Below are 6588 nucleotides of genomic sequence, written 5' to 3' on the forward strand. Positions count from 1 at the left end.
AAATGTACTGTTTCAGCAACATCTGACTCTAAATAAGAAGAGCAGAATATAAATGCTTTCTAATTTTATTTCACTTTGAAATGAAGGAAAACAAACACAACCACCCATTCTGTGAAATTCTGCAAAGGAAAATTTGTGCTGTTCAGCTTTTTCTTTTACACAAGACACTGGCCAAGCATCTCCCCAGGGCAAGGAGGCTGGTGGGTTTGCACTGTAATAAGGACCCACAGATAACTCCCATTTCCTGGCTTGTCCATGGAGCAAATAACCTGCCTGACACCTGCAGTACATTCCTTTTCCCTGCATCTATCATCCAAGCAGTTTTACAATTGCTCTTCTTATCTTCAAAAGGGTTTTATAAAGAAAGCATAGAGCATACCCCATTTAAAGGAATAATCATTCCTTAAAATACTGACCTTCATAACTAGGTTCTGGGTTAATAAATCTGGATTTTGAATTCCCAAGTAGACAGGTTCCTGCAAGGCATTATAAGAGGGACAAGATTACCCCATCCTAGGATTTCTGTACTGGCTGGCTCTGAGATGTGCTGACCCTGGAGAGATACCTGCACTCATGCCAGTTCAGGTCTGAAGCTGAGCTTTTGAACACTCCATCCTGCAGCAGGAAATGCTTGGACTGGGTTCCAAAAGGCAGGGATTTAAGAGGGAGGCATTTACAGACTATAATGCTCTGATATACTTTTCACAGACCTGATCCTCTGTCTATAAACCTCAATCATCCTTCTGCTGATCCTCTCTGCCTTTTTCCCACTATCTCTGGAGTTGCAGAAAGGTTCAACCACTTTTATCTCTTTGATTCCTTAGCTCCAGGCAGCAGTAAAACAAGACATTAATTTCTCAGGACATTGGCTGCAAGATTTTCAAAGACCTGAGCTTCCTTCTTTCGAATTTGTTGGAACTTTTTTTCACATGGAGCTACTTGCCTTTTCTAGTGACAAACCCTGTTGAGTGGAAGCAGGATGTGAGTTCATAGAATCTACTGTGAAGCATGTGCAGAATATCTAGAAGGGCAAAGCAGTACTTGGCACATCCTCCTCTATGAATCCACAAAACCCAGAGGGAACCAATGAAAAATGTTGCCTGCACAGGAGGCACTGCTAACAGCAGGGTGGCTCCTGATACTGCAGAGTGATTGTCGCCTATGGAATGCATTGTCATCTCTAGAATTAAGACAGCAGATGTAATTCTATGGGACAGGCCATAAAAGCAAGTTGAGACACTATGACTTTAGTCTAAAGCAATGGACTAGGTCTCAGGAGACCAATATCTCTTTATCCTTTGAGCTGCAGCCGGTTTGCTAAGCCCATTCTTCTGCAACCCAAGGTGGTCTGGGGAGAAATGATTTCATGTGATATGAACTCAAATAAAATTACACATGGGTATTTATCAGCTGGTCCCATTTACATACACTGACGCATATAATAAAGACAAATATAGAAGCTTTTCATAAATTATTTGCTTGTTCATTTAGCTTATTTTGATGCTACTGTACATCCTTTTTCTGTTTAAATTTGATCAGAATCAGACATCAGATTTTCAAGACATTATTAACCTATGAGTTGAACAGTTGGTGTAGAAACATAGAATCATAGAGTCATAGAATGACAAGGTTGGAAAGAACCTACAAGATCAGCTAGCCCAACTGTCCTCCCATTACCATAGCTACAGCAAACCACTAAACCATATCTTATAGCCCCTCATCCAGACACCTCTTGAACACAGCCGAGCATCGACCAACACCCCCAGGTCCCTTTCCTCGTCACAGTCATCCAGCCACTCAGCCCCAAGCTGCATGGGGTTATTGTAGCCAAACTGCAGGACCCAGCACTTGGCCTTGTTGAACCTCATCCCATTCACCTCAGCCCAGCGATCCAGCCTATCCAGATCCCTCTGAAGGGCCTCCCCACTCTCAGGCAGATCAACACCACCTCCCAACTTGGTGTCATCTGCAAACTTACTGAGAGTACACTCAATCCCATCATCTAGGTAATCAGTGAAGATATTAAACAAGATGGGCCCCAGTACCATCTAGATGGTTACCATCTAGACCAACTATTAACCACTACCCACTGGGCACAGCCCTCTAGCCAGTTCCTTACCCAAAGACGGGTACGGCTGTCAAGGCCACAGGCAGACAGTTTCCCCAGAATACTGTGAGAGACCATGTCAAAAGCTTTACTGAAGTCTAGGTAGACTACATCAACAGCCTTTCCCTCATCTACCAGTCTGGTCACCCAGTCATAGAAGGAAATGAGGTTGGTCAACCTGTGCTGGCTGGACCTGATCCCCTGGATGCCACGCATATGCTGTGTGATCTCACCCACGATGATTTATCCAAAACTTTCCCCAGTACCGAGGTCAGGCTGATAGGCCTGTAGTTCCTTGGATCCTCATTAAGGCCCTTCTTATAGATGGGACTCGCATCAGCAAGTCTCCAATCCTCTGGGACCTCTCCAGTTAACCAGGAGCACTGGTAGATGGTGGAGAGTGGCTCAGCAATCACTCCTGCCAGCTCCCTCAGCACCCAAGGGTGGGGCCCATCCAGTACCATGGACCTGTGGCAGTATCTCCAAGAACATTTTAAAAGACGATCAATTCATCCTCAAAAGCTCTTTCTTTCAATCACCCTTTTTCTACCCTCTTCTCTTTCTGAACATGAATTTCCTTTTTACATTAGGGAACTTTGGCATAGTCTAAGTTTTAAAGAAAAAAAGTGTTGGCATCTACCTAAACTAAAGGTTGAGATTTGTCAATGCCTTGGCATTCTGCATACTACAAGATGGAAATTTAATGCAGCTGGCTCAGCAGTCAACAAACAATTATTTCACAGTAATAGACTGTCCTGCAACCCAGGACTCATTACTGGAATTTATACAGAGCTTAACAGAGCAAAGAGCATTCACGTATTATTAGCACTGTATCAGCTTTGTTACTGACGATTTGAATGCCAAGCCTTACGAATGAACCCAGCTGTTTGCTGAGCTCCACAATCAAGACTGTTTAAGCCACAAGGTTTCAAAACATGCAGCACTTTAAAAAGCCCTGAAACTTTTTCAAAGAATTTTATTTAAAAAAATAAATAAATAAGAATAAAAATTGAAACTTGGTTAGTGTTGTTATTTGTGGGGAATGAGAGAGTCAGTAAGAAAGACTATTTTCTATCTGAGCATCTTCTACAGAAGAATTTCACACTGGGAAAGGGTAAGCAGAAATACATTTGCTTAACCTTCAATTCAAAACTTTTTTGGATAACTTTTGTTCCTTGGCACTTTACAGTAGTTCTGTTGCCAGTATCTGCTTTCTCTGTCTCCATTTCAGAGGTCCCAAAGACACGTGGGGCTTTTACTTTCTTTCAGGTTCATGTCTTGGGACATAGTTGTCCAGGATCATTTCTCTAATAAGACCTCGGTAAAAATAACATTATCTGTAGTGCTATCTCTTATTTCTGCCTAAACAGCTTCAGCTGTTAATATAGTGTTAAATAATAAATAGATAAAAATTGTACTTCAAAATTTTTGCAAAGAGTGAAAGACTGGAACCCCAAAAACAGAGCAATGAAACATGCCACAGGTCTTGTGTGAACATTGTGAATATGAATTGCTACTACATGTTGCTATATGATAGAAAAATATCATTCTTTCAACCTTGAAGAGACAAATATTCCAAGAATCAATGCTCATCAAAATTAATCTTCTTTCACTACTAATGAGGATTTGTTCTGTTCCTTTCCAGAGCTTTTATCTCACTCTCAGTTTTGTTTTGTCTTGTTTTTAATTCAATAATTTTCTCTTCCAAAAGTTCTTTCTGTAAGGTTCTTCACATCATTTTCTTTATGGCCTCTTCTTCATTCCCTTTCCTTTCAGTTAAACTCAATCTGAGAAGAGCTAGTTTAATTTCACTGTTTTAATTACAAACCCCGTTCATTCTAATACTCTGAAATATATTGCCTACTATAATCTTCAACAGATGCGACATAATGTTTGTCCCATCAAGCCAGTCTTCTTCACAGTGTCAGCTAAAAAATGAAATTTAAAAGAGTATTTCCAAGTTGTATGTCGTCTTTTGAGCTTAAGAAACACCAGAACCAGATTAAAAAATAGTAGAATGTATGTGTTCACATTCAAAAGACATTTAGACAATATTTGTTATGGTTTGTAGAGTGTGTTTTTTTCAGTACAGTATGAGAATACAAGCTCCAATCCAGGCTAAATGATTTTGTTTTGGCAAAACTGAGATACCAGAGAATGGAGAGACTTGAGAAGTAAAATGTCAATCAGCACAGAAACAAGTGCATCCTTTACATATTTGAGACTAAAGGAGTGCACAGCCCTTCTTCCCTTTGTCAGATTCCTGAGGATCATAATGATTTATGGAATTTACCTGAGTATAGATCTGTCCTATGTAGTGATCTCTTTTGTTCTATCTCTTCCATCTAGAAATGTATGGAGTGGACTGTTGGGAAATGGTTAACACAGAGAATAACATACCTGGTAGGGGCTCATGTTTGTGGCCACTGAGTGATTGCCTGCCCTCTGAAAGACCCGAGTCATCTGGCAGAGTGAGGCCTATTATGATATGGGACAAATTGGCCAAGGAGTCCTGAAAGGAGTTCAAGATGGTACATTTGCTAGTGTTGCTGGAGACCAGTTATAGATTAACAAAGAAAGAATTGTCTTGCCAGTTTATTCGTTCCTGTCATGAAGGCAAGCTGTTATTTTGAAGGGAACTAACGACACGATGGTGAAAACCATATAAGCTGAATAGAAACTTCCCCTGTATCCTCCAGCCAACTGTAAAGTCAGCCAGCAGAAATCTTGGAAATAGTACAAGTCTTCCTGCATTGAGAGCACTCAGGTTTGGATGCCAAGAATAAATCTCACTCTGAGGGAAACCTCTGAAGTAACTTCTGTTAACTGAACTGTTCTGGCTGGTGAAGGCAGAGCTGAGTGTGGCAGACAGTGTCACGCCATACCAGATGCTGTATCCCCTTAGCCCAGCTTACACCAGATTTTGCCTTACATTTCAGTATGGAAAGAGATGGAGATAAAGCAGTCTGATGCCTTTACCTTGAACTGGCAACTCTGGGCCTCTCCTTTGGTTCAGTCCAATTACTTTGTTCTGTCGCAGAAAGCTGAGACAGTCATAAACACCACTTAACTGGTTGATTAAGTGAGTATACAGCTGCTTTTCATCATTAGAATTGTGCAAAGCAACCACTGGTTCAAAGTCATTATTTCAAACCCTTTACCAGGACAAAGCACTGAGATGCACAGTTTTGAGACTTGTCAGCATCCTAAACAAAATCAGAGCATGGGGAAGGGTGGTGCAGTAACCTGGAGGCTTCTGATTTGCAAGTGATGCTTGGTAGTGACCTCTTTTTGCCTTAAGATGGGAGAAGAGTTTCTGTAATATTTTCTGCAGGCTGCACAACTGTAATTTCAAAAATAAGGAAGTCCTTTAAATATGCCATAACTTGGACTTGAAATTTAGCTACTGGAAAAGATCAGGATGTTTGTAATTCATGAAAGATCCAGAACTCAAGTCAAGATTGTACACTGTAAAATAACCCACGTCTCATGCAATGTCATCAGTTTCTTGACTAACACATGCATCATCTAGCAATTAATTTCCATCCCTACATCCCAGGAAAGATCCAGAAAGTATTTCCCTGAGGACAGATTAAACTGCAGTCCAGTCCAATGTACTCTTTTTCTAAGTTTCTTAAGCCAGGTCCCTTGTGAAAACTCTTAGTGATGTTATCTGGTTACCTTGGATGAGTGAGGTCTGAATAAGGCCTGAAGGATCTTGCTTTCCAGGAACTGCACTCAGCCTCCTTAGTCCTGTTTCTGAAGTCTTCTAAATTTTAAACCTTTCTCACCACCTGATTCTGGGCTCTCCGTATTCTCTTTGTAAGTTAATTCCAACTCACTGACAAGAACACTTATTTTATGTGTATTTATTTTAGGCTGCTGTGGCTATAACAGCCACATGCAAATAAGGATATTGCAAACATCAAATAATGTGACATTCTGAAAATCTATTTTTAAAAATCAAAGAAAAAACAACTTACTATTATGAAGAAGTTTTTAAAAGGATAATTAATTAATTTCCTTCCAAATTCTATCTTTGTGCACTAAAACATAAAATGAAATAGAACCCACTGTTGATTTTAGTTGTCAAATCTCAGTTATAACTGCGTAATTGCTCTCAGTCATCTCCATACACCAAAACACTCAGATTCCCAAATAACTGGATTATCTCCTTCACAATGAATAGCATAAGACATCTAAACATTGCCTCTAATCAAGGTTCTCTCTTATAACGAGAATGTCATTTTTTCAGGAACTGACATAGATCTGAACCAAACCGCAAGGTGTGCCTTCTGCAGTCCTGGTTGTCATGTAGCTTTGCTGTTTTATCCACTAGTTCTCTGGCTTGAAGTTGCCTTTGAAGTTAGCTAGGTGGTGCTAGAATACACTTCTGCATTGAGTTAGCAAGCATATGGCTCATGTTCTCCTCACTGTGGATCAGGCAGTACTTAAAGCCTGGTTTTATAGCGTCCCTCCAC

This window comes from Excalfactoria chinensis, chromosome 1 (assembly GCF_039878825.1).
Source record: "Excalfactoria chinensis isolate bCotChi1 chromosome 1, bCotChi1.hap2, whole genome shotgun sequence".
Lineage (NCBI taxonomy): Eukaryota > Metazoa > Chordata > Aves > Galliformes > Phasianidae > Excalfactoria > Excalfactoria chinensis.